Raw genomic sequence first — 27044 nt, 5'->3', positions numbered from 1 at the left:
CAGAGAAGACACAGCTCTGTAGTTTTCATTTCTGGGACAACTGCTTTGACATATTAGAAAATGTAGGTGGTGCCCGATTAGCATAGTCACAGATTCTCATTCACTCAGTGGGAAAAAGGTGGGGGAGCCATTCCTAAACGGCCATGAGTTTTTGAAAATACAAAATTATTTATTTTGAGGAAAGAGATGAATTATAGCAGATTAATAACTGCTGGAGAATTAATATTAATATATATATATATATATCATCACTCTCGAGTAATGCAAAAGAGATAAACTTGGTGCTATATGAATGAAAACTGCAGTAAAAATAGAAACTCAGTTCCATGATAAAACATGGCATCAGTCAAAATCTCTGCGTTTGTATTGATGATCACAAGCAGTGATTTATTTTAGATATTTATTTTTTGTTACACCCAGCTAAATATTTTACATAATATAACCTTAGCACCTGCACCAGTTTTGCATATTTTGAACATGGGGTGGGACTTGTTCATCTAACGAGTTACACAAAGCTTATTTCTAAACTGGATTAGATATTGTGAGAACGTACAAGTAAACAGGTGAATACTCTTTTTTTAGACAGTTTCATATCAAAGGATTGTTGGAAACACTGCTTTTAACAAAAGTTTTTGAAATGTTTAGTTTATTTCATGATTTGCCATGAGGCTAGACTTTAAGGAAACTTTTTTTTGACCGCATATGTTCCAAACACAGGCTCACAATTTACAAAAAGCCGTTTTCCTGCTTGTTGAAAAAACAGTCCACTTTGCTTGTGCATTTGGTTTTATTACAGCTAACTGATCTAATAATGCAGAATCCCATTTAGTGAGGCATGACGAATCAAAACTTTTATAAAACAAACATCTGTGTTCCATAGAAAAGTATAGTTCACTGTTTGTATCTCTTCCTTCTTTGTTTTTTCTCTATTATTGCCATTTTACTTTACATGTATCGGGAAGATTACCTGAATCAGGAGTCACAGGTTGACCTCAGGTGAGATTTCACCTTGTAGCAGCACCACTAAATCCTGTCTGTATTTATCTTTACGTGCGACTTTGTGCATTAGAGAACAATGAGACCCTTTTCTTTTGTCTTTCCCTTTGTTCCCCTGCAACTGCTGTCCAGACACAATGCAGTCTCCAGGCGGTGCATCCAGTAAAGTTTTTGCCAGCCAACCCTAACCACGTGTTCACAAACACTGAGCTGCAAGAGGCTTTTATGTGTAAGCAAGAGTCAGAGGAATACAAGTTGCCATTTAAAATGATTCAAAGGAACTTAGTGTAGAAATTATGCCTGTAAATATGACAGAGAAGAAAATGATATTGAATTGAATCAACAGCTTTGAGAAAGAAAAAAAAAACAGCCTATAGATCAAATACATTTTAGATAATCAAATCCTATAATTAACCACAGTGAGCACACTGATAGCACTGACGCAGCCTATCCACAGTCCAATATTGTTGTGTGCATAGTTGTTTGACTTTGAGAGGGCGGGACTCTTTGGAGAGCGAAATGAACTAGGCGCGGCCAAAAGGAGAGCCCCATCCATCTATCACACGTGTAGACAAAGGGGGACTCCACAACACAAAGCTAGATGTGCCCTCTCAAACTTTTTCCACGACGCACGGGAGCGCGCACACTGCAAAGCACCCTCAGGTGAGTTGTATCCGAGCTGGATACTGCATTTGCTTTCATCTCTGAAGCGACTTTTGAATTCATTTCCAGTTAAAAGTTGCGGCTGTAGTTGGTGCGTCAGCGCTCAAAACTTGAGCACAAAGCAGGAGGGAGAGGGCGAGAGACATAGAGAAATCGAGGCAGCCAGGAGAGAGAGAGCGAGAGGAGCGGTCCCCTTTTCCTTTGTCTGATGCGGGGCGCTTTGAGGAGAGAACTTGAGGGGATGCTCAGAGACGCATCTTCATAACGTTCAGTAATAGCCAACTTTTGCAGCTTAGAATTAGTTGTCTTTGAGCTTTAATGGAGCTGAGATGGAGTTTGTGCTGGTGCCGTATTTTTGTCTCCTGGGGATGTTGCGACACGCAAGACAAAGCAACTGCCTGTCAGAAGTTTGCGGAGGAGAGGACGTTTTACGAACGCTAGAAAAAGACAAAGTGACAAGTTTACTCCTGTAAATAGTTTGTTCTTGAGTAGTGTTTTTTGGTCTTTTGACTCTTTTGCTTTTGTTTTTGCGAAGTTGTTGCCAGTGCACTGTGGGAATTCAGCACAATACAATCAGGTGTAAAGTCTCCCAGAAACCAAACGCTGACACAGAAATAAACTTTTTGCACGAATAAGGAACTGTATTTCAGGGCAAAAAGATGTCACGAGGCGAAAACAAAACAGATCCGTGTAGAAAATCACTTGGAAAATTGTTGTAGTGTGTTGGAAACAGATCAACAGGTATAAGTCGTTGCAGCGTCTTTGTTACTGTAAAGGCTCCTTTGTTCTCAGTCCATACAAAGAACACCAAGAGAATGAAGCGCAAATCCACCAGGAAATAAGTTTTTGAAGTTCATGATTAAATTTCATGGAATATTGTTTCAATCTTGCTGCTTATTTTTCTAATACTAAAAGTGTTGATTTAGCGTTGATTTGATTTACTTTTAGATATAATCTATATCTCAAGATTTATGCTCTCTCATTTGAGGTTTATTTGAGAGATGGCACACTCCATTCTATCACAAGCAAATGCAGTTTTATGATTAAAAAAACAAGCAAATGCAACTATATTTCTACATTTTTGGAAGATGTAGCCCATCGACTTGTTTGAATTTCCAGCATTCCATTATACAGTAGCCCTACTCTTAAACTTTTTTGAAGGCAGCTTAGAAGATCATTTACAGTAATTTTGGTGATTTGTAATACAAAACAAAATTTGTTCTGGATTTGGCAAATACATAAACAAATTTCATCCTCAGAAGATCACTCATGCCACTTTAAGCCAGCTTATTAATGGCTAAAGTGGCAGTTTTGTAACATTGACCATTTAAGATTTAATTTAATGCCCAGTATCATTTAAACCAGTTTGAAGTTTGAGCAAAAGTGCAGTTGCATTGACTTAATTTGACTACAGTGCTCCTAATCTTTTTTTTTTTTTTCTTGATTTCTCTGGGATCTCTCTGTCCTCAGGTGGGATTTCAACACAGATTAACCAGCAAAGCGTTTCCTCCCGTGGGAGGTGAAGGAAGTAAAAATATGCAGAAATCACACAGAGGATATACACAGCCACCTATCAAGCGATTTTTAAGAAGAAGATGAGGATTAAGAGACTGTGCAGCTCTTTTTTTAAGGACGAGAAGGTAAATACTTTTAAGGATTTAAACCTCAGCAGTAGCAGTACCAGTCGGATTGCGTTTAAGGCCCACTTGGAAATCTAAAAACTCAAGGAGACACTTTTGAGGATTATAAAAATGTACAGTAAATCTCTCTACACAAAGTGTCCTAGGCCGGAGTCCCAAGGATAGCGGATATTGCATTTCTGATCCTCCTCGGCCCTCAGCATGGGTAGGTAATATTACTTTTTATTTGGATGTGGGACTTGTTCAACCACTTGTTTGCAGGGCAGGTAGAGCTTATCACTCCCCACCAAACACACACACACACACACACACACACACACACACACACACACACACACACACACACACACACACACACAGACACATGCATGTACAAACATCCTCTCATCTGGTTTATTTTATCAGCTAAACTGCAAAAAGTTGTTTCCCCTGTAATCACCCTACTCTGTAATATGAATATGGCGATAAAAAGTCCAGTTGCACTATACTGCATGATGAGAGTTCATTTTGAAGGGCCACTCATATCATGCATGTTATTAGTCTTAGCTCCCCAGAAATTACAACTTAAGCAGTTTAAACAATGATGATGACGGATAAGGACACTCTTCCTAGATTGGCTTTTTTTTTTTTTTCATACTTTTAAGTATCTAAATAAACATGGACAGTTTTCTAAAGTTTGTGGCACATGACCACTTCTGTATGATAAATGAACAAACTAAAAGTGCATGTGGTCACAATGCAATTTTTTTCAGCATGTGACATTTTTTCATTCAGATATGTGCTGCTCTGAATAGTCAGACGGTGTCAGATGCAACATCGTAGAACCAGATTTAAGTCTCAGCAAACTTGACTGTCTGTATCCATTGCAAGAGCATACTTGTCCTATTGTTTGGCTTGATTTGATGATCAGCTCCATGCTACATTAATTGCAAATGTCGTGTCATCTCACAGTCTGATTTAGAAATTTGCAACAGTTCTAATTGTGATCTTTTTGTAATCAGGATATGTTTCGTCCAGCTACTCGGTTTACTGGGGGGGGGGGGCAGTACGAGACAGATTGCATCTCACAGTAATGCCAGTGTGATTTGCATTGTGCCTGTTGCTGTTGAGGCAGCAAGCAGCCTTTGTAACCTGTTACTATATGCACTTTAAGTTAGTGTGAGGTGGTGAGAGTGAGATTCACTCCATTCTCTCTCTCTTTCAAGTCCTTTATCAATGATGTCACTGAGAGCCAATGAGAGCTTACAACGGTACTCGTCAGCATCCAAGCTCCGCCTCCCAGCCCTCTTTGTGCATGGCAGCCCACATGGTACCGCATCACATTTTCACCATGCATTTACTCTGCAGCAGAGTGGCAGAGATATGGGGATGTAACTCATGGTTGTGTGTTCTGATGTTAATCTACCATGTCTGCTTGGAATTGAGTTCCTCATCACTGTAAGAAAATAGAATGCAAGAAGCAACTCGAAGGGCTCGGAGAGATTACTTTTCTTTTTATGTTAAGAAAAATAACATCTGCCATTGAGAAATTTGATTCACAGGAGATAGACATGTAACGTTCTCTGTTTTCAAGATTATGAAATGCAACCTATTTATATGAATTGGAAGATGCAATCATTCAATTCTAGAAAATGAATGTTAAAGAATATATAAAGAATATATATAATTTTCCTAAATCAGCTCAAAAGATAGAATAGACAATTGAACATAATTGTTCTCCTCTGTATCCGTTATTGCATTTGTGAACAGTAATTTTTAAGACCTACAGAGAAGTGACATTTACCCACCTCTTGCTGCTATGGCGGCACAAACAGGTCACAGTCTGGAAATGACTGGATCAGCGGGAATCCAGGGCAGCCGACACTGTGACACACAGGTGGGACAGTTTTAGGTCAGAGGTAGGCTATAGGTGGTGATGAGTCATGGATCTTCGGTAGGTGGGAACACATCAGACACCATGAGAGAGGTGGGGGACTTCATTCTGACTATGGTCCAGGCACACTGGGATTCTCAGCTTGATTTCTGCTTCAACAGCTTTTGAATTCCACCTTTTTTTTTTCTCTGTGTTTCTGGGGTTGAACCGAACGATCATTCGTACTTCAATTTGCAACCATCAAAGCTTCATTTAAGATTAATACTTTCCCTTTATATATTTTTTAACTTTAATTTGACTTTGTCCTTTTGATGTACCAGGCAAGTGCATTAGATTAAGAAGATTAGGCTTTGCTTCTAACTCTGGATCTACCCTGCCTCCTATTTATCTACGATACTGTTATTACTATTTCAATCCAGCACACAGATGATGAAAATCTGAATGAAGAAAAGAAAAATCAGGTTGATCATGACTAATCATCATTACAGGCCTTGCACTGAGCTTCTTATAGGCTTTGGAATGGCATGGTTTTTGCTACACCACAAACTCAACTATGTCAGGCCAGTCTCACGAAAAAATGTCAAATTGGCATGTTTGTCTAGATCTCCTTTTTATCACAGTAAAAGCACTGAAATTGTGAGATGAGGACAGCTAAGGCATGTCATGTTTTTGTAACCTGCGATATGTAGTGATTCTAGAGTTTTTGAGAATACGGGTCAGTTTTATGTAATGCAAAACATGCACTTGTTACAATTTTGTATCCCAAACAGGGAAATTATTGTAGAGTTACTTAGCCTTTCAGGCAGGCTGGCTTGTTTTTTGCTATGCACCAATGTAGCTTATACAAATTCTGTTGTGAGACTCTGCAGCTTAATTACATTGCTTATCAGAAAAGCTACTATCATGAACAGTCCAGTTTTCCCAACATTTGCCATTTGGTGGTTGCTTTAAGAGAGCTTCTATCATTTTGTTTGGCTGCACCATTGGGATCTTTGCTTCTAAACCTAATCCGCTGAGTTACATGGGACCACATTAACATAGAAATCTGTGGCATATTCCAGTTCTGAGGTCTTGATACCAATCTAAGCTGGAATACTCATTAAAAGGGGTAAACACCTCCTGCCTCCATTCTGTGCAGCATATGTGCAACACCACATATGTCACCGTAATCTGTCGTCCGTCTCTATTTGCTATTACCCTAATAAGAAGTTCTATCTATTTCTGGTGAAGTTTGATATGAGGCATAAATCATATGGCTGCATTGTAGAAATGTAGTCTTTCTTTGGCTCAATCATATAAACATAACTGGATGTAATGAAACTAGATAACAATCTGCATATTTCTTATCCATTTATATAACTGGGCAGGACAACATGTGTGTAAGCTGGATTGATGTTATGCAAAGTTTATTGGACTTGAATGCAACATCAAGCCTAGAGTAACTAATCACTACGGTAAGCCTAATTCTCACAGACGTCCTGTGGTCACCCTCAGGAAAGCTATCAGGTTTATTTTTACCATTCACCGCATGTAGCTTGTGGGCATTGCAGCATGCAGCCCCACATAGAAATCATGATAATACATTTGTATTCACTCACTGTTATTTCTGGTTCATTGAACAACAAAATGACAACCAATACCATTTACGGCCCGGTCTGTTTTTCTCATCATTTTACACTTGCACACACAGCTCTTTTGCTGTGTTATGTTATGCTTTGTTGAATTCACTATCTTAGACTTTGATAGGTAATGTTTGACGCTCTGGTGCTCGAGTGCTGACAGATGGTTGAAGACATTTTTGAATTGAACATTTAAAGTGTAACAGCTGCCCAAACAGATTTAGTTATGCTCTATGTGCCTTTGCAAAAAAATAAAATAAATAATAATAAAAAAGGATTAAAAAAAGTTCAGTTGTTTTATGTTGTCAAAACCTGCATGAGTAATAATGTTTAATTTTCCCCACCAGCTGCATTTAGGTTGATCATCCTTTTGTGCACAAGAGTGAGTCATATGGGACACTACACTGTGGGTACAGTACACTGAATTACGGTGCAGTAAAACATTAGGCCCACCATTACTAATCGTGACGACAGTCCTAATTCTCCAAGCTACAGGCATTCTGTGGTCATCCTGTTGCAAACTATCAGAGCTTAGTTTTACCACTCGGTGCCTGTAGCCACGAGATAAGTTAACGTGCTCTGCTGGCATGCTAATATGTACCAGCACTGGGGGACAGGAATAAATTATTTCTTTATGACTGCACACAAGTCAGAGAATTTGAGGGAGGGGAGGGAAAGATGGAGAGGCAGCATGGGAAGATGAAGCTGAAAGAAGAGACACGGGGGTAAATTTTAAGGAGCCAATAAAAAGGGAAATAACGAAAGAAGGATAGGAACTACGAGGAACGAGAATCCAGCAGATAGTATGCTTTATACTGCTTTTTATTTCAGCCTTTATTCAGTTATAGTGATTCTTTCAACATGACTGTGGTGAGAGAGGTGGTTGTGAGTGGAGGAGTCATTTTATTTTCCACTTTGAGACATGCGGAATACAAATATCTGAAGTTTTTTTCCCCCCCAGATAGCTAACATTTGAAGCTATGAGCTCAGGAATAGCGTGATGTTATGTTAGAAAATCACAAGTGTATCTATGTATCGTGAAGCTTTTACCAATATAGCTACTCAGTTTGAATTCACAAACCTGATTCTTTGAGAGATTCTGGCCTACTTTTACATATCCAAACTGTGTGATGGCGAGGCAGACTGAATGAAATGAAAATAAAATGCATTGCTTTCAATTCAGAGAGGGCATTCAATGCCCACTTTAGTTCTTCAAAGACAACTAAGGGCAGGACTTGAGTGAGATTGTTATTTAGCTTTTTTGTGTTCATTTTTAAATATTCATGTCTTGGTTTGTATTGCACTGTGTGATTAGACCTTTAAGGCTACAACACATTTGCCCTGTGGGATTTTAGTGAAGGCAAAACCGAATCACACACAAGTAAGTACATGACAAGTCAGTGTGAAAACGAATAAAGGTAAGCGCAAAATCAAAATTCACAGGACGATAGTTCACACGGTGTGTGACGCAGCAGGTCTAACTCTCTGAAGATATTGCTTTCTCCTTCTCTTTTATCCTATCCTAGTTATAGATATAGGGACAAAATTTCCAATAACAGCTTCAGCCGGTTGGCTATCTGTCCATTACAGATCAACTTATTACCTCCATAAATGCACAGCATGTTGCTGTCTGGGAATGGACTGGTAATCCCTCTAAAGACTGAGGTTTTATCAAAACTAAATCTGCTCCACACACACACACACACAAGGATAGGCATGCATCAAGAATACCTGCATGAGTTCACATAGACCTACACACTCACCCACACATGACTATAGACATGCCTGATAGCAACACAGACGTAAGTGTAAAGACTGGGATTTTATCACAGACAAATCTATTATTGTCTGGTGGTTAAGAGAGATTACGAAGCAGCGATTTTAAAGATACAAACGCACACATGTGTCATTAGAGGATGAACGTTGGCCTGCAAACTGAAGGAACGGTTTAGTTAAGTGATATCATTATTGGTGCGCTTTAATACAGTCACTCACTCTGGTGTAATGATATGACAAAGACTCAGTAAATCCTTTTGGTAACAGCATTTATCACACAAATTTACTCCTTCATTATGTGCACTTTTTAAATACATCTCTGCTCCCATTCACAACCAGACCGGTGTTGTTTTCTCAAATGAAAAATGTATTTATTTTAGGGTGGTTTAACAATAATTGATATTGTTTTTCTATCCGCAACTACAAAGCCCTTATTGTTTTGCTCTCTTAACAGTGCTGGTCAAAACCCAAGTGGAACCCTCAGAGAACCTCATTACTGGTATCCCATTAAAAGCAATAAATGGTATCAAGTTAAAGTAATAAATTGGACAATTCAGGCTGCTATTAATAAATTGTTGTGGCCAGTGATTCAATATATTAAGGGCTCTTCAAAAATATGTACAAATGCATGCACACAAAGAAGAGTCCATTCAGAGAGTTTTTGTTTTAAGAAACTAATTTAATATAAACCAGCTGATCTTATTTGTAGCATCATGATTGGGTATAACAACGTGTATTTATGTGGCTTTTTAATTAGAATCCAAACTGACATGAGATCAGGCACGGTCAAGTTCAAAACTAAAGAGAAGCTCACAGGCCTTGTAAACAGATCATCGGTATTTGAAAAGAGATCCTTGAGGTTTAGAAACTCATGGAAAATGATAAACAGAAGAACTTTAAAACTGAGTGACATGCATTCTGTTTTCACATTGACACCTAATTTTTTTTCACAGCAATGCAAAATCAGTAGAGATGAACTGGATTAATGTTTCTAACAGTGAACAGATTCGAATCACGTAAAGTGGAATGCAACAAGTAACTTAACAGTCTACTTTAACCCCATAACGCCTATTGTCGCATATATGCTACAAACCGTAGCCGGAGTAACCATTGACGCCAAATTGACCAGGATGCCTGTTGTCGCAAATTTGCAACATACAAAAAATTCTATTTATTTTTTGTGCAAAAGTTAAATTAATAATCTCAGCATTATTTACCATCTACTTAAAAGGCTAAAACACACACAAAACATTTTTTTATATACAGCTATATAAATTCAGGCGTTAAGGGGTTAATAGTTTATTTAGCTCAGTTAATCTTCATCTGACAATGGGACAGTGATAAAAGGAGAAAAAACATATTAAAGAATAGATTACCTTTGGCTTCCTTGACTACCTTTGTCTTTAATTCATCACTCTTTTTCTTCTGTTGGTCGTTTTCAATACTGGGTGCTCAAGAGCTCTTTGATGACCTGTCGAGATAATATTGACCAGCTGCGCAATAGCCCCCTGTGGATGGTGCCACAGACAACTGCTTTTATTGACTATAGGAATGACCTGCACTGCTTAAGAAGTGCATATGAATGACCCATTCTCCTGAAATGGCATATAAATAATGCACAATGTAATTCTGCGGGATGTTATCATGCGTTGTTTGTTTTCAGGGATACTTTTTTGCCATTCACTGTTGCAGAGATGCCTTTCCTTGAGGCTTTACCCCAACCATAACCAGCCCACATGTGATTTTATACCTTAAAGTAAATGAAAAGCCTAAAATCCATAGCAACGACGTAAAAGACACCTGAAGTGATGGCTATTTACACACATGATTTACGTTACAATATGTGGTGTGTTGGTGAGGAAAAGTTTGATAGTGTGTCGTGGTGAAGCAAAGAACCTTCAGTCAGTCACTGTGTTGTTCAGCTTGTTGAAATGACATTTGTCTCAAGCTAATTAATATCCATTAAAGCACCTGACCACAGTGAGGAAGGATAAAACCAACCTTCAGCACACGGACAAAGATGGAAATGCTGCCAATCCAAGAGACCCTGCTTGTAACACAAAGCATACTCGTGTCTAACCAGTTCCCAGGGCATCAAATACTGCATTTTTTCCAAAGCTGTTAGTATTTCTGAGGCACTCAAAAAGGGTTTCTATTACTTTGGTACCATGGTGCGCCAAGTGCAGCAATGTTAGATGTAGGCAGAAGGGTCCGGCGACGTGCTGGAGTGTTGGTCTGTAAAATGAACAACAAAGGCAGCAGCAGAAGGCTTGATGGATGAGATGGATTCCAACATGAGGCCGTTTTGTTCTTTTTTTTCTCTCTTTTTTTCTCTGGCTTAGTTTACTTTTAAAATTCAGGTTTTGTTCTCAGAAAATGTTTCATTGGGTTTAGGGAATTATACACCATGATAGGATTAGTAAAAGGTTTGCCTTCAAGATACACCCTTTCACAATATCAATCCTGTGCACTGAAAAAAGGTTCGATGATAAACTGCTCTTGTTCTCACAGAGTTGTCCCTCTATCTCGGTTGGACACGCTGGAGCATGGACTACTTTGTACATAGCAAGACTCCCAAAGAGGGAGGACGGCTGTTTTTCTATGAACTTGTGAAGTCACTGAAGGCTGTGCAGGAGTTAGTGGTTACTTATAAAACTTAGAGGTTTTCTTACTTGGAAATGTTTCTAACGCATAGGAAAGCTTTCTATATGAATAATTCAGAGATGGAAGGAAGTTTGACAAGACAGAATGCGGGCTGCTCTCCTTCTTTTTCTACTTTTTTTAAACAAATCTCCTGTATATTTGTGTCACCTCTCCACATTCCCCTCTAGAAAAATCCCTCTGTCAGCCAGAGAGTAATGTTGGTAGTAACATGTCTTAGCTGTCAGTCACAACACAGTTAAGTGCAACCTAAAGCTTAAGAACCATAGCAACTAACTTACAGCCAGTCTGTAAAATGAAAGAATGATTAAAACCCACTAATCTTTCTGAAACTATCATACTTTGATTTTCTCAGGCATTTGTAATGTTTTGACAGTAATTATTTGAAATAAAATATTTACCTTACCAAACAACAAAGTATCACTGACAAATATAAGCTATTCAAAGGGAATGAGAATGACTAAGTTTGATAGAAAAGCATGAAGGAATGTAATAGGTGATGTAATAAATGAGCTCAATCTCTAATCATGCTGTCCTAGAAGTGTCACTAAGATTTCTTCATTTAATTCTCTCATATTTTAGATGATTTTTTGATATCGAGCACAGTGGATTTTTATATATATCGGGGTCATCCTACACTTGCTCTGCATTTGGAAAGATAGCAGATAACATGGATACAACCTGTCATAGCAGCCAGACACCAAGACAGTCCAACATCTCGCTGAGACCAAGATTTATGTGGATATATTCTTTCATTTTGCTTTTCCATTCTTCCCTTCATGTGCACAAACATTTCAAATGTACAACGCTGTGCTAAAGTCACGCAGCATTGTGTTTAATATTTTGCTTTACAGGAATTGGACGCTCTTGTTCTCTTTTAAAGCAGTCTTGAGCCGTAGTTCTCTTGGATTTCTGAAGGTCTTTAAAAGTTGTTTTTGTTTGGACACTGTCTGCTTTTTCGAACATTTTTAGTCAAGTCTTTGTGCCTGATAATTTTCTGAAGAAATGAGATTTTCAAGCCACTAAACTTTGACCTATGAATCATTTAAGCAATAAAAAGGCAAGTAAGTCATGAGATAAGTCTGTATTAGGTCTACACATGACAGACAGTTAGCAAAGTTCCGATTTTAAATGTAACTTTTCGAACTTTCAGCCTGTCACAAAGACACATTTCTTTACACATTTCTTCAGTTGCATTTACAAAATATGACATCAAATTTTACTTTTGCACCAACAAGATGCTTGTCATATCTCTGCATGCTGTGCAATGGCTCCTTAAGAATGGTGGAACAAGACAAGAGGAGAGAAGAAAAAACAAAAAAGAGTGGCAGGCCTAAAAACTGTCTACAGCAGATGAACATTATGTTTAAGAAAATAGAAAAAAGAAATCCAGCGAAGGAAGGAAAACAGGGATAAAAGGCTGAGGTGTGCCACAAGAAGTGGACTGAATATGGCAACAGATCTTATTGAGTGAGGAAATCCTCCCCAGAGCCCAGACCTCAACATTATTGAAGCAGTGTGGGATCACCTTGACAGAGAACAGAACAAAAGGCAGCCACCATCCAGAGAGGAGCTTTGAAATGTCCTTCAAGAAGCCTGGAGAACTATTCCTGAAGACTACTTAAAGAAATTACAAGAAAGCTTGTCTAAGAGGGTTCAGGCTGTGTTGAAGTATAAAGGTGGTCGTACCAAATATTGCATTTCAAGTTCATTAGATATCTGCAAACTCTCTTTGCCTTACATAATGTGTTTTCATCTAAGTTTAGATATGTTCCCAAAAAATTGCAGCATCTATTTCCTTTTTTCCTGGCAACACTCTAGTATATGTTATTGTAAGTGACCGTTGATTATGCTTCTATCTTCATATTGTTTATTTTTTTCTAACCATCCAAGTCTTTGTCTCTTATAAAAAGCATATTTTGCTATTGCTTGTCGGATGTAATAACATATAGTATGGAAGCTCATATTTATTTTGTTTCCCACAATTTGGATTAGGGATTCATATACGCGAATCTCTGTGTATGGGGGAGCCATTTATAGCCTTATGATGATGAATGTAAAAACCTGAGTGTCCTGGAGGCAGAATATGCATCAGACCAAAAGCTCTCCCTTAAAAGTCTGTGTATTGACACAATTTTCCACTCCAGTGCAAGGCATAATCTGAGTGCCTGGAAATGGGTTGAATAAGGACAAGTGAACATCTAGCTTTTAATAATCTAGTTGGATACAGCCTGCATGGTGGATACAGGTGGATACATGCCCGATTTCTTGTAAAACATGGCACCACACACAACGCTGAGCTCACTATTTCTGCCAGCAGTCATCCTTTATTAATGCAGGACAGTTCTTGTATGTATGAAGTCAAAAATATCCACTTCAAATTACAAATTCAAGCTTAAGCTTTCATAGACAATATAAAACATCCAGAGGGAAGCAAGGTAAAATATTGTTTCTCAGGTGCTTTGGTTGGTGTATAATCACTAGTTGGAAAGTGGTTGAAGAAGACCAAGCCATGCCCTGCTCTAATTATTTGCAGCTAATCACCATGCGTCAGCTACTCTGAGCTGTGCTGTGTTGCCAACGCCAGTTCACAAGGTCAAATTCATAGTACCGTACTTGTAAATGTCCTTGCTGAATAAAATTAGATTCAGACTCAAACTGAGGAGCGTATGTGCATGCGACTGACTGAGAAGCACTAAAACGATCCCCCACACACACACTTGCAGAGCCAGCCCACACAGAGTATTAGTGTACAGCCTGTGGCAATGTTCAGAACACCTCAACACGAAGTCACTGCTCCGAATAAACCTAACCATCCAGTGCTGAATGAGATGTGGGCGCCAATTTCTCCTCAGACAAGGTAAAGACACCATGAGCTGAGTAAGCATGAATCATGCTTTCAATAATGCATGAGCCACTCACCCTGCACAATTTGACAGACAGGTAGTGTTAGCTTTCAGATAGCTGTCACAGGATCGAGGTCTCATCCTGAAAATCAATGAATGGCTGTTTTATCATCTGGAATCGTCACTACATGATAAATGTTCATATGCTTAATAAGAAGACTACACCAGTTAGCCCTTTTTCCAAATGGAAGTGTTCCCATCTCAACACACTTACCGATCTAAAGGGAATCACAACTGCTGACATGTAACTTGTTCGAAAGGATGTTCTAAAGAACGATTCACATACTTTGAAACAGCCTATTCTCTCATCACTGCTTCAGGCAGCTGAGATGAGCCTGATAGGCAGTCAACAAGCCAAAATTAAATTCCAAAATCATTGGAATGTTTTTGCATATGAAGTTAGTCCTTATGGACCATTTAGGCATCTTTTCAGTTAGGTTTGAGATAATCCACTTGCAGCCTAAACAGTATGCACTGTGTAAAAGTGTTGCATGCATATCAATGTTTCTGTGTTCATGTGTTGTTGTGTGTCTGTTGGTCCCTGAGGTGCCGACGTTTGCATGCATCTAGACACAGGCTGCTTCACCAGCCATGTGTGGGGTAATGGGATCTGCTGACCCACTGAACTGTGGCCACTCAGACACAAAGATATTCAAAATGAAAGAATGCAGACTCAAGGACGCCTGCAAATAGGTGTTTACTGTGTCTTTTCAAGCCTCTCCACCCATTTTACGGAATATCTTATTCTTTGTTACCTCATCTAATGTATTCCATCTTTCTTTTCCCAATGCTTACCCATCCTCTGTGTCTTTAAAAAAAAAGAAAAAAAGAAAAACCCATTTCATCTTTTTTTCTGTTTGATTTTCTCTATCAGACGCAGAGAGTTGTTGCCTTCCCACAACAGACAATGAGAGCCAGCCTCTTCCTCAGTTCATTGCCAGTTCATTCAGCTCCACACTGACAGAAATGTTGGTTGACGTAAATGCAAATGTGACAGTGGAAATGATTCTATGCGCCAGTGTTAACATTACTCTTCCAAGTGTATCAATTTGCATTCACTTGAAAGTGCAGCTCAAGACTTTTCAGAAATGAGTTTGTGTGTTAGTCTGTCTTAGACTTATAATATAGTGTCACTTTGTGCTGATTCATTTGTCTCTAGAGCTTCCAAAGAGTTTAAAATATTCTGTCAGAACTTCTGAGAGCAAAAAGAAAAAAAGATGAATCTAATTTGATGTCACAGTGGGATCTTTTTTTTTTTTTTTTTTTTTTTTTTTTTTAAAGTGAATACATTCTGGGACATACTCAGATTAATTTCTTTCAAATGTCTCTAACAACTTTTTTTCCAATCTGACTACATCAATAGCCGGTTGCAGTCACTTTTTACAGTGTGCGTTGCTGGTAATCTGGTCGGCTGACAGCTGACAGACTGTTTCACAGTCTCAGAGTGCAGGCTAAAGAGAGTGTGCAGGAAAGAGAAGTTGTCCTTGTCATGTGGAGTATTTTTTTCTGTTGGACAGTGCCCTTAGAGAAAAATTCTAGAATCCCCGCCGAGTTATGCACTCTTCATAACTCTGTGTATACGCCTCTCTCATTATCCCAGGCTCTCACTCTTACACCCTGCTTGAGCTTCCTCCTTTGCCACTTTTTCCTGTTTTTCTCTACCCTCCAGTTACACTTTGACTTTGTCTTCTTTCTTGCCTCCCTCTTCTTTTCTCCCCCTCAGTTTAGTGCAGTCTTTCAAAGTTGACATTTTAACTTTTCTTTTGCCAGTACTGTCTTCCTCTCACAGCTGGGTTGCCCGTCTGTCTTTTTTCCCCTCCTCCTCGTGCTTTCTCTTGATCCCTGGTTGTCTTTCTGGCTGGCTGCCTGTACTTCTCTCTCGGTGTCAGGCTGTATGTGCCTCCCTCTTCCTCATAACCCTCCCAACCATCATTTCTGCGTTTGGGTGTAAACTTACTCTTACGTATTCAAATGTGTTTTTGTCAGACATTGCAGGCCTCTTTGTCAGCGATTGTTTGACACAAAGAGCTTGTTGATCAACCATTTATGCAGGTGTTTTTACTGCTTCTATCTCATGATGACTTAGTCACTGTCTTGCAGCATCGATTGCGGTAATTTGATCTCTGTGAGAGTTATTTGCCTCAAAGCGTTTACCTGCTCAGATTACTTCTTTCTTGCACAGGGAGGATAGTGATTTATCACTTCTTGAGTGAGTTTTGGATTACTTTACTCAATCAAACCACAATTGTTTAACTGCACAGGTGCTGTAATACCAGCACAGTTAAAGTTCAATCATGCTTCCAATTATGAATGAATTTTGATGTAGACCGCAGAAGCCACTACTCCTATACAGGTGCTAAGATGCAGTGTATAGACTTTAATCTGGCTCTGTACGCAAGAGTTTGTCATGGAGAGGTTAACTATACCTACTTTTTTTTTATGTTTGTATGAACTGGTGCGAAGATTTCTCACAAACTGAGACCCAGTTCTTTTAAGTGTGATGTGGAGTGTTTACGTTTTATTTGCATCTATACCAGACTATTTATGTCTCTTGGTGTCCATGTACAATATATGCTGTGCATCTGTGCTGGTGTACATCTGTTTATTCACATGTCTGTGGCTTTATTTGCTTGTTGCATGTTTGTACACATACGGTATGTGCTCTGTGTTTTCTTGTACAGTGATGTCGAGGTCCTGAGGGTGTCTGTGCTTACACGAGATTTCCTATTCAGCCCACTGGAATATTTCTCAATTGTCGATGTGGAATTTCCTCTCCATAGTCTGAACCATCTGAGCCATTGTCTTAAACTGAGGTGCCATAAAACTCAATTTCCCACAGAGAAAAGGGGATGTGGTGGGGTATTTTAAAGTCGAAATGTTCTTATCTCATGCACTATTAAGCGAGGCAGCGGGGTGTGCGCGTAACATGGTTTAGAGTCCGTCTGTCACAGCCTAGGGGCATGTTGCGCTCACATACACACACACACACACATACACACACACACACACACACACACACACACACACACACACACACACACACACACACACACAAATATGCATATTCACTTGCACACTCACACATCTTTTTCTCAGTCACCTATTAACACACACAAACATGACTACTGCCTCAGGGTTTCTATAGCTCCAGTCCTACATGGCCTTGGTGCAGATCAGAGAGGTCAGCTGAGACTCTCACTTCATTAATCACATCTGTGAAGCTAGCAGCCTTTTATGTATATGTGTCCATATGTATTTACCCATTAATCCACTTTGACTTGAGAGTAATGTATGGAGCTAGAGCTGTCTTTTGCGTATTTAGTCGGACATAATTTAGAGAATGGTACCTTTTCTTTTTTTTTTTGCACCAGAGGCCTTTATTCGAAAGTCATTCGATAGAAAATGGGGGAAGATAGAGGATGAGATGTAGCAAACATAGCTGGTTGAGCAGGTGCCCCAGCTGAGCTACCCGGCACCCAAAGAATTGTACAGGTCTAACAAGTTTTTACCAAGTTTCTCACATTATGTGATCAGTAACGTTCAGTGCATCGTCATACATCTTTCTGTTAGGAAATAATCACATCTAAGTATGTGAAATTAGTTTGTTCTCACCACCTTGCAAATAATTTCTAATTTTAAGCTTGCAAAATTGCAAAATTGGGCATGTAAATCGCGTGCAATTGCAGACTCTCCACTATCACTGTTTTTACCATAAACGGACAAAAATATTGTTTAAGACATATTTACACATGGTAATGAAAAAATCCATGGAATATACATTTTACCTTTCTCTTACATAAAAAAAGAATATATATAAATATTTGGAGCAGCAGTAGCCATCAACATAAGAATAATTGAAAGTAAGAGTTTACAAAGTGATTACAAACAGCATGTTGTTGATGTCGTAACTTTTATGATCACAAGCTTTTTCTAAATTTAATCTTTGTATATCTCTAGATCTGAATCATCTTTCATGCTTTGTCAACCATGTGACTGGAAAAAAAGCTCTACTTGTTATGTAAGCAAGAATACGATCGGCTAAAAATCAAACCTGGGTTGATGGTATGCGTCCCACAATTAACGGATAACAGTTGGAAGAGTCACATCGAAGCTAAAGGAGGGATCAAGTTGCTGATGGTGTGAGCCAGTTGGTATAAGAGACTTTTTCCTAAGTCACATGACTTTTTTTGTTGATTTTTAAGGAACTATTTGAGTCGTTGAACAAATTAACAGATATTTTAGGTGAACGCAATCAAACAAATTGTGTAAAAAAAAAAAAGTAATTTCTCCCATCACCAATCTTGATTATTTCTTAGTGAGTTGGCATGTGTGTGTGTGTCAAGCTATTAATTCAGGAGAAATATTTTGACTTTTTGGCGTTGCAAATTTCCATGAAAGCCTATAAAACGCTAAATCCAGGGCCTAAGCTGCCCTCTGGGGGATTTGTGTTTTCAGCCACATTTGATTGTATTTGTTGTTGATGGAATTCAATGGCATGGCTATCTACATGAAAACATTCTTACATCAGTCACAGCATGCTGTGTTCATTAATAGGATGAATCTCGGTAATGCACGAACTGATTAAAGATACAAATGGTGTAAAAACATTAGCATTGTGTTATTATTGACTGCGCATACAATCACCTGCTCTCATCATTCACCTCAAGCCTGAATGTGATACCTGAGAGTGTTTAGCGGTGCAATGCGGATTCTTACTCAATTACCTTGCACATAATTCTACTCTTATTCTCAAAAGACTTTCATACACACACACACACACACACACACACACACACACACACACACACACACACACACACACACACACAGCATACAATGTCTACTTCAGGCACCGAGGTAACACCTCTCAGCAGTAGACTTGTTGGCCAACATCAGGTGTTTCTCTCATGTAAGGGGGCTGTTTTGTGTGTGTTTGCATGTGACAGAGAGGGAGAGCGGGAGTGTTTGTGTCTCTTTGTGTGCATGCCAGAGGAAGTGATGTTTGATGTGTGTGCACATATGTGACGGCAATGGTGGGTGAGGGGTGTATTTGTGTCAGCAGAATCAACATGGGAGCAGAAGAGAAAATAAGGGAAGGATCTTTGAGAATACTATATGCAAATGCGCCTTTGTGTTTGCCATGTTGGGGCCTTTATCGTGTGGACATACTATTTCAAGTCTAAACAACAAGCTAGTGCTGAAAAATAGGGAAGATAAAAGGGAAAGTGTCAACACGATTCAACTTTTCAACCATTTGGCAGGCTAGATTAAAATATGTGCAGCTGAAATGTTATGTCACTTTGGAGATTGTCTATTATCAGATTACTTATTATCCTTTCAAGATGTATTGTATGTCTCTCTAACTTCAGTTTGAGCTTGTTAAAAGAAATAGGCCTTTACAAGTAATCCTCTAAACTTGAAAATCAGGAGATCCAGGAGATCCAGGACTGTGTTTTTTGGACCATCACACAAACTCATGCACGTTGCAAGCTTTTGCTGAGTGAGTAACACAGAGTACGGCAGACTGTGTGAAGTGCAAAGTGAGCAGATGACTGTATGACAGCCTCTCACAATGTTCGCCAACAGCATGTTCCGTTGGCAGAAGAACTGTCCTCTTTGTGCGGCTAGTCGTACCACTGATCAAATGTGTTTTTGTGTACATGTGTCTGTGTGTGTGTGAGTGAGTCCGCTGCAAGTAGTACTGTGCAGTTGTCAGTTTGTTCTGAACACCAAGTTGAGTCTGGACTCAAGCAGAAGTGGCTTTGTGATTGGATGATGATAAACATCTTGCATTGTAGCAGGAGGGTGATGTACGGACTGATCATATCCCACTAAGTTCCGCATTAAAGATCTGAAATCAGTGTGCCATTTAAACTCATTTAATGTCAAATGCTATGGCTTCGCACTGATGTCTTTGTGTAGACATGCTCATCTTCCGACCACATAACATACTGTATATTGTGAACAGGATGTTAACAGTTTAATGAGCCTATAAGCAAAGCACTTTTTTACTGGACTGTAAAATCCAATTGTTTAATCTTACTGAGAAAAAGTATGCAAAGGAATTACCTTTAAAAAAAAACTCAATATAAAGAGTAATAAATGGTAGATATACTAATAACCAGGTAAAGTCAACTAAAATATGTAAGTCAGGACCGTGATTGGACCTTACTAGTGTGTGAGTATGTGGAAAAAAAAGGGGAAACAAAAACTTTCTGCCTATTGAGGTCCTTAATAGTTTTGAAAGTTTAATGGAGAGATATATCTTAGGTTTAAGGCCCAGTTGATGAAATGCTAGCTTACCCAAGGCCAGGCAAAACTAGGCATAAAATTCTTGGTACATCGTGTGAAATGCAAATAAAGAAGATTGGAATATTTGCAAGTTATTTAAACTCTTTTTTTTTATTTATTTGAAGTTAGCAGAGATGACAAAGCTGAGAATGTTTTTGAAAAATAAGCTCTGCCCTTCTGCAGTCCCTCCTCACAGGCACTGCATTCAAGTCCACCTCCGTGACGTTCATCATGACACGTGTGTGGCCCTGCCATGAAAATATGAGCCCTCACTCATCTCTTTGCCATGTCTTCAACCTAAGCTGCTGCTTAGATGAAGTTGAAAGTTTTATACTCCCATTTAAAGAGCAGTGGTGCCAGATGGGTCAGTGCTTATCTCTCCACGTGTTCCTGCTGCTTATTCCTCACTGAGGTGAAGGAACTTCTCTAAACTGAGAGCAGTTTAGTCATATCTGATCATACATGTTCAGGATCCTTGCCGTCCTTTGCTTTTGCTGCACTTGCTCCACTCACTGACAGTCCCCCAAAATATATTAAAAGCTGGTTTTGGAAGTTGGTCTGATGAAAAAGATGAATGAAACCCATCTTTGTTCATGTTTGTAATGAAGCTCTCTCATAGTTTTTCAGTGTCTCTCTTGCTCTGATTTCCTGGAGCCAGAATGTGCCGCCACATTTCCTCCACCTGCCTGCCTCTTCTGTCCCCCTCAGCATTCAGCTGGTTTATGGCCTCCTCCAGGTGAAGAAAGTGTGACTCTGCCTCGGTTAATTGACTCTGCAACTGTGCTAATTTAGCTTTTGTCTTCATTATCGCAGACTAAAAATCAGCTTGTCACTTTAATAACAGAAACATCTGTCACTACGCATTGTAACATTGTGAGTATTTGGGGAGAGCCGGATGCTTTCCATCTTGGTGCATTCGGCTTCTTCTAGTTAAAATGGAATGTGTGCTTTCAAAGTACCGATGCTGACATCTAAAATCCTAAATGTCAACTGCAAAATTGCCTTGGTTTATTGGTTAACAAAGTTAAAAGGGAAATATTTATTTGAAAAGTCAACCACAACCTTGCATAAGATTCACATGTTTACATGACAGAGAAGGGATTTTAGATGACCGTTTTAGATGCGGAATGGCGTGATTCTCATAGCACTTGCATAAAATTTGAGTGGTCACACCATGTATTGTTAAATCAAATAAATGAAGTGTTTTATTTAAGCTGTCGACTGACCCCACTGTAGGTAGAGACACAGAACCAAGTTGTGTAGAATATGTTGGTACGTGAAAATTATGCTCACCTCTCTATGCAGCTTGCATAAACCACTGCTCGACCTCATCACAATTTTTTAAGTGTATCCCAAGCTATTTTGATACAACCCAACAAGCTACCCTACTCAGTTCATTAAACCCCAAAGTCGCCATCACAGCCAAATTTTTAAGTTTAGGGATGTCCCGGGGCTGCTTGATTTTTTAAATTTTTTTTTCTTCTTCGCCACAGTCTTCCAAATTTGGATGAGCGGGCCTAATTAGAGGTTGAATTTGGTTTCATGGCATTGGCTGCATCGCTGAGTTCTTACCCAAGCTTAAAGCACACCAGAGGGCTGTCTCAGTGTCTCAGCAGAATTTAGTGCATACCAATTGTTGATGCAGATCACAGGCCTCAATGTTTTTCCTGACACTGTTAATTTCATGCCTAGAAATTTTGATCAAGTAGAACGCTACCTTCCTCTTATAAAAAAGTAGAATGTGCAACCCAATCCCTCCTTTTTTTCCCTTTACTTTGACTTTTTAGACAAACTAGATATAATAAATCACCTGCATATTTACTGTGCTACAACTGAGAATCTTTTTTTTTTATTCTTAAAATAACTTATTCATAAAATGTCCTAAGAATGATGTCTACAGCTCTTATGGGCACCAATATTAACATTTTCAGTCTCATGGGATGTTACTTTCCACTTACAGTATATCTGCATTGCCAAAAGCCAAAAAGCCTGAAGTTCAGCCCATTAAATGGATCCAAGTTATCCTTGGGCTTCCTTTCAGTCCACAAGGGTTTTATGAGGGTATATTTCACTGACTCACTGGCACAGCTGAGCAGGGAAATCCGTCTCTTCACGGTCTAGTTGGGATGACTGACTGATGCAAATATGCTGCCGCTGAGTCCAGACACTGACACCATCATCACACTGACCCAGATAAAGAGAGAACGAGGGGCAGAGACACAGAGCGAGAGAGGTGTTCCAAGTCATTTGTTACTCACATTTATTTTTTTGACTCCGCACGTTTAAACTGTTTCCAAAGCCATTAAAGCTTCGAGTCATGCATGGGAGCTCTGTGATGTGGGAAGGGAGAAGAGCTATATTTCAGGTCGTTTCAGATGTATGCGCAGGACATTTTCTGGACATGCAAGAAAGAAAGAGATCAGCTTCAGATCCTCTGTGATGTACATTGTATATTTTCTGTGGAATCACATATGTTTTCCCTCTGTGCGGCAGTTTCCTTAATGATACACATGGTAGCTATTAGCTTTACAGGGAAATTCTGTGTCGATCTTCGTGAGGAAAAAAAAGCAGCTGCTCTCTTTATGAAGATAGTTCAACTGTATCATCTCATCTTATACTGATCTGCATGTTTTGGTGAAATAGGTGTCTAGGTCCATAAAGTCCATAAATTACAACCATATATTGCTGAACAGCTTTCCCGAATGATGGTAGGATAATTTATTTGGAAAACAAAACCAGCACAGTCTCTCTCCAGAACATTTACCTGTAATGTTGACTTTTCACATCTTTTTTCAGTGTTCAAGTTATCAAATGATAGCCATGCCTGTGCTTAAAAGTGAACATCATAAAATGTCAGGCAATTTATTATCACCAATTCCTGATCAAAGATAATTAACATTTTTGATTCAACATTTTGAATCTGCTATAGTTACACTACATAATTTGCTCCCTTGCGTGCCAAGATCACAGTGTGTAAACCAACCTATTCAAAATGGCCTTCGACATCATCCCACAATTTGCACCTTCACCTCTGAGACATGACAGTTATCATGTTTATAACGGTAATTAGAGTATGAAAGTACATTTTTCGGCTTTTTGGAACAACATATTCAACTATGTTAATTGAGCTCAGTGGTCTATGATGCAGCCTTTGGAGCTTTCACAAGAAGCCTGAACGCCTAAGAATGATCCTTTTACCTACTGTTTTAGCATGTTTTAGCAAAAAGGAAGAATATCCTTTCTCAAATCAAAGGTTTTAGGTAAATAAAACATCAGATGAACAACAACACACAAAATATTAGAATGTGTCTATTTCACAAAAAACAAGCTCAAATGCAGAATCAGTGTGTGAAAAGCGAAGTACACCCTTTGTGTTTCCATAGGAATTAAGTGGATCACTTGAGCGAATCACTTGATTAATGATCATCATCACCAATTCTATAAAAGCAAAAGTCATTTAATTGGTCTGGAGCATTCAGGTGTGTGTTAACACAGTGCCAAGGAGGACATGAGCAATGATCACAGAGAAGCATTTGTTACTGCCCATCAGTCTGAGAAGGGTAAGAAGATCAATAATCAAACAATTTTGAGTCCATCCAATTTGAGAATTATTCATGAAAGGAAAGGTTTAAGACAGCTGCCAATCTTTCCAGGAGTGGACGTCCCATTGAGTTCACCCCAAGGTCAGACTGTGCAATGTTCAGAGAAATGACAAAGTACCCAGGAGCTATGCTAAAGTCCCTGACAGTACAGTTTGAAAAGACTGGGCTTGTTTGGAAGGGTTACAAGGAAAGATACTCTAATCTCTAAAAAAAAACAAAACATGTCACCATGGCTTAGGTTGGCAAAGCTGCATCACAAATCACAAGATTTGTGGAACAATGTCTTTCGGACATGGGTGCAGATGTTCGGTCATAATGCGCAGCACCATGTTTGGAAAACCCACACGCCTCATACCAACTGTCCAACACATGTTGGATGGGTGATGATTTGAGCTTGTTTTACAGCCACAGGACCTTGGCACCTTCCAGTAACCGAGTCAAACGTGAGTAAAATCTGAGGCCATCTGTCTGGCAGATAAAATCTAGCCTAAATTGGTTTTGTGCAACTGGACAATGACCCCAAGCACACCACCAAATCTTCAAAGGAATGGCTAAAAAAGAAAATAATCAGGGTGCTGAAATGACCCAGTCAAAGTCCAGACTTCAGCTGGATTTAAGTGTTGTGGTGGGACCTTAAGAGAGATGTGCATAAATAAATGCTCATGAACTGAAGTACAGAAGAGTGGCTCAAGATTCCTCAACAGCAATGTGAAAGACTGATAATGTTATGCAGAAAATAGTTACTTCAAGTTATTGCTGCTGTAGGTGGTTGTATAAGTTATTCATGATGACTACTGGTTGAATCTATATTAAAATGTTGTATAATCAAGATCAGTCTTTTCAGAGTGTACTCTGTGTATTTATTCTAATACATGAATTAAAATATATTTGAACGTTACTGACAGTCATGTGGTCTGACTGTCAGCTGTGTAAGGTTAGGCTTCCACTGTTCTTGTTTGTATTCCATGCGAGTGGTACTGGCCTTACTGCTCGTTAACCTTTCCTAATACAACCCGCATGCATTAATAACACTCAGTAGGAAAGGTCAATCAATGTGTGTGCGTGTGTGTGTTTGTGTAATTGTTTGTCACCAGGAATGCTTATGCAACCTATAAGTGGCTCAACATAGAAGGGATATGGGCTTGTAAGTGAACTGGTAAATTGAATTTGCTCTTAATAATTAACCTGGACTGATGGTTTAATGTTGTGGTGCACTTGCATCCTTTGCTGCAGGGGAAAAGTCTAGCTTAGCATGACAGGTAGTGAAATGTGCAATGCTCATAATGACGTCTTTCCTTGGTGTGCTGCAGAGTAAAATGCCTTTGATTTGCCATTTCAGTTTAGATATTAAAAGGAACAAAAACAGAGTTTTAATGTCTTAGTTGTTATGTGAATCAGAGAAAAGTTTTTAATTTGCAGTTTTAGCGCTAAATGATTTGATTGATTTCAGTTTGACCTTACGAGTTATTGTAATGATTGTAAATGTATGTATCTGACCTGAGTGACCAGGTTTTTAAAAAAAATAAAAAATCAATTGTTACATCGAAATGTTGCATATGAGTTTACTTTGACCTTTTCAGTGGGACAATGTTTTGAAAGGAAATTAAAAAAACAAAAAACAGAGCAAACACAATCCAATGCTATGTTTATATGCTTGTAGAAACACTGCTTTATAATATATGGATTTATAAACTCGAACTCACCTCTAAAAGAGGTTAGCTTGACCCTTTTACAAGTAGCGACTTTGGGGGGGGACAAAATATTAAATAAGACCGACCTGTACTTTCCTTATGTCATTCATTATTTTCCATTTGCAGTGTCCTGTTATACTTTTATTACAGCTCCCACGTTTAACAGTTATCAGAGGTAACAATGAATCATCGTGCAATGAGCTATAATTGGTGCCAGCTCACTGATGTTCTTTACGCTTTGAGCATCACTGAACAAAAAAGCAGTTCTTTCTCTATATGAACTAACTTTAAGTTAGTTGAGCTTCCTGTAAACCTTATATATATATATATATATATATATATATATATATATATATATATATACATATACATATATATACACACACCTATCCATTCATTTTCTATACCCGCTTAATCCAATTTAGGGTTGCTGTGGGTCTGGAGTCTATCTTAGCTGTCATTGGGCGAGAGGCAGGGTACTCCCTGGACAGGTCGCCAGTCCATCACAGGGCTACACAGAGACAAACGAGACACACAACCGGAGTGTTGTACCGGAGAGAGAACCCATGCATATATATGTATACATATATACATATGTACATACATAGATATATTAATATATATGTGTATACACACAACTTCTCCCTCAAGCCAGCAGTGGCACCCAGAAAGTCTTAGTTTCTTGGTTAAAATATACCTATTTATCAGCCTGCCATTTGTGCAGATCAGTGCCTTTGGAGTGTTAGGGCTCAGCAACATTCACACAAAGTTCAGCTTTCATTTAATTGCAACCCACCAAAGACCCAATTTTGAGTCCCAATCCATGTTTTAGAAAAACAGCCGACACAACCCACTGCAGATGAGCATTTCATGTTTTCTCGGTGTGTGATTTCCAATCTGACTGAGGCCCGATAACGGCGACATCGCTGTTACTCATTCCCTCAGATCCCCTGCCTCCGTCTCTCCTAATCAGATTTCTCTGGTTGGGTTATTTATCATCGCCAGCTCTGACTGTGAGTGATGCTTGGCTAATGGGTTTAGCATTCAAATCTGCTGGCTTGATGCGACCAAATCCCAACAAGGGTTGTCATTCCTGCGGCAGCAGCAGCTTCAGAGTGGCATGAATAAGAGGAAAATAACATGTTGGAATTTGCATTTATGTCATTTTTTTTTAAGCATTTGGTTAGATTTGTATTGATTTAAAAGGTGCTGAAATGAAATGGAGACAGAGAGTTAGGAAAGAAGGAAAGAAGGAAGAAAGGAAAAAGATAAAGAAAGAAAGGAAGGAAGGAAAACAAAGAAAGAGAGGAAAAAAAATACTGAAAA

The 27044-nt window shown here is 38.9% G+C and overlaps 1 long non-coding RNA gene across 1 annotated transcript in view; it reads left to right on the top strand.

The window, feature by feature from the left end:
* Nucleotides 1-1561: 1561 nt before the first annotated feature.
* Nucleotides 1562-27044, top strand: part of LOC142380709 (uncharacterized) — a 121733-nt gene continuing 96250 nt past the window's right edge. The window contains exons 1-2 of the long non-coding RNA XR_012769866.1: nucleotides 1562-1659; nucleotides 3130-3504. This is a non-coding gene — a long non-coding RNA (uncharacterized LOC142380709). The remainder of the gene's footprint in view (nucleotides 1660-3129; nucleotides 3505-27044) is intronic.

This window comes from Odontesthes bonariensis, chromosome 5, assembly GCF_027942865.1.
Source record: "Odontesthes bonariensis isolate fOdoBon6 chromosome 5, fOdoBon6.hap1, whole genome shotgun sequence".
NCBI lineage: Eukaryota > Metazoa > Chordata > Actinopteri > Atheriniformes > Atherinopsidae > Odontesthes > Odontesthes bonariensis.
The sequence above is the reverse complement of the archived record's forward strand: the minus strand, read 5'-3'. Positions and strand labels throughout refer to the sequence as shown.